Source organism: Notothenia coriiceps, unplaced genomic scaffold, assembly GCF_000735185.1.
Source record: "Notothenia coriiceps isolate Sejong01 unplaced genomic scaffold, NC01 NC01_scaffold00003820, whole genome shotgun sequence".
In the NCBI taxonomy this organism is placed as follows: domain Eukaryota; kingdom Metazoa; phylum Chordata; class Actinopteri; order Perciformes; family Nototheniidae; genus Notothenia; species Notothenia coriiceps.
In genome coordinates this window covers 7,433-9,432 of record NW_011336521.1, presented here as the reverse complement: position 1 = coordinate 9,432, position 2,000 = coordinate 7,433, and the positions used below count along the sequence as shown (strand labels likewise).

Below are 2,000 nucleotides of genomic sequence, written 5' to 3'. Positions count from 1 at the left end.
AGCTTCACCTCCTTCTCTCCGTCCTGGATTCTCTGCTGGATGTTTAGTCGACTCCCCTCCAGCTCTCTCTGCCTCTCAGTCCTCTCTGCTGCAGCTGACACCGTGTCGTGGCCTTTGTGTTCGTCCACAGAGCAGAGATAACAGATACACTGCTGATCAGTGCGGCAGAACATCTTCATCACCTCGTCGTGACGAGAGCAGATGTTCTCCTGGAGCTTCTTGGAGGGCTCCACCAGCTTGTGTTTCTTTAATGGAGCTACGTCATAATGAGGCTGGAGGTGTTTGTCACAATAAGAGGCCAGACACAGCAGGCAGGACTTACAGGCTCTCAGTTTTCTCCCAGTACAGACATCACAGGCCACATCTCCAGCTCCAGCATAGCAGTGATCAGCAGGAGCAGCTTGGAGTCCAGTCTTCTTCAGCTCCTCCACTAAAGCTGCTAACAAGGTGTTTTTCAGCAGGACAGGCCTCGGTGTGAAGCTCTGCCTGCACTGAGGGCAGCTGTGGATCTTCTTCTCATCCTCTCCTCCCAGAAGCCTTTAATACACTTCATGCAGTAGCTGTGTCCACAGGGAGTAGCCACCGGATCCTTCAGTAGATCCATACAGATCGAACAAGAGAAGGTTTCCTGGTCCAGCTGAACTCCTTTCTGCGCCATTTCTCCTCTCAGTGGCAGCGAGTGTCTGAGTTTCACTTCCTGATAGCTGAAACTATGTGAGCTGTGATCTGAACAGCATGTGTGTGTGAGCAGTGAATGTGGCCTATCAGCTCTTGTTCTTTACCCACATGTTGGTTACACCCATCCAGAGCCACTATTTCAAGCATACTTCATCGAGTGCCGCCGAAGGACTGTTCCAATCTCCAGGATACTTGGAATTCTACCGAGGCCGGCGTACTTCGTAGCGGGAAATTTCGAGGCTGCACATGTGTAGACTCCGCGGTCTTAAAATCCCCACAATGCTTTGCGCACGGACCAATTTCCAAATCTGTTCCACAATTCTTCGTTTTCCGAGGCTAGGAAGGATTCTTGCCTTGCTTCTGAAGCAAGTGCCTCGGAAGGCATGTGCTACCAAGGAAGTGTCCTCGACATTGAGAAACACCCAGAGTCTGAGAGCAGGAAGAAGAGGGAGGGCTTATCAAACTCTGATTCATTCCAGGAGGAGGAGCAGCGCTGACACTCTGAACTGTTTCCTCATTTGCAAACGGATCCTCACTTACAACCTGCTCTACATTTGAAAACAGTCTTCAGCTGTAAAATATTTGTTTTAAATTCAGGCTTTTGAAGCACACAGCTCCACACAAAGTAGAAATACTACCGTGTAAAAATACTCTGTTAAAAGTAAAAGTACAAAAGCATTGGTATCAAAATATACTTGAAATACCAGAAGTAAAAGTACTCCTTATGCATAATGGCTCTTTTCAGAATCGTATATATTGAGTTACTGGGTTACTATAATGATTATTGATGTGTTTTATCACAGTTATTAAATGTTGAGCAAATTCAACTTTTTGTCCTGCAGCTGGATATCTTAACCTATACATATATCTATTCTATATGTCAAAGTGTATTTAATAATCAAGTTATATTTTCAATTATCTAATAATCTAAAACTCAAATGTAACAAAAAGCTGTCCAATAAATGCAAATAAAAGGGCCACTTTGAAAGATATACTTAATTGTTTTTAAATGGTATTTATAGGTCTGAGAGCGGTGGTTTTAGAAGAAGCAGTCTAATTATATTTTGAAGTATATTGTTCACACTTCTTGAAGCTTCAACGCTTCTGCCCATTCACTATACTTAGTTGTTTCTCTGTTCTGGGATTCAACTGTTTTGCAATAATGGATTGAAAGATGTTCCCTCAGTTATCCCATAACTTCTAATATTGAATAAAGCTTTTTTGTTTTATTTTTTTATTGACAGGCTTGTTCTTATTGAGTTTGTGTTTTTTTCTGGCGCTGCTTGCATGTTTCCATCATTTTGTTCTGCTCTGGTTTCTTT

General features: G+C 43.0%; 1 pseudogene; it reads right to left on the bottom strand.

The window, feature by feature from the left end:
• Positions 1 to 5: 5 nt before the first annotated feature.
• LOC104941742 (E3 ubiquitin/ISG15 ligase TRIM25-like) overlaps positions 6 to 2,000 on the bottom strand; it is a 3,430-nt pseudogene continuing 1,435 nt past the window's right edge.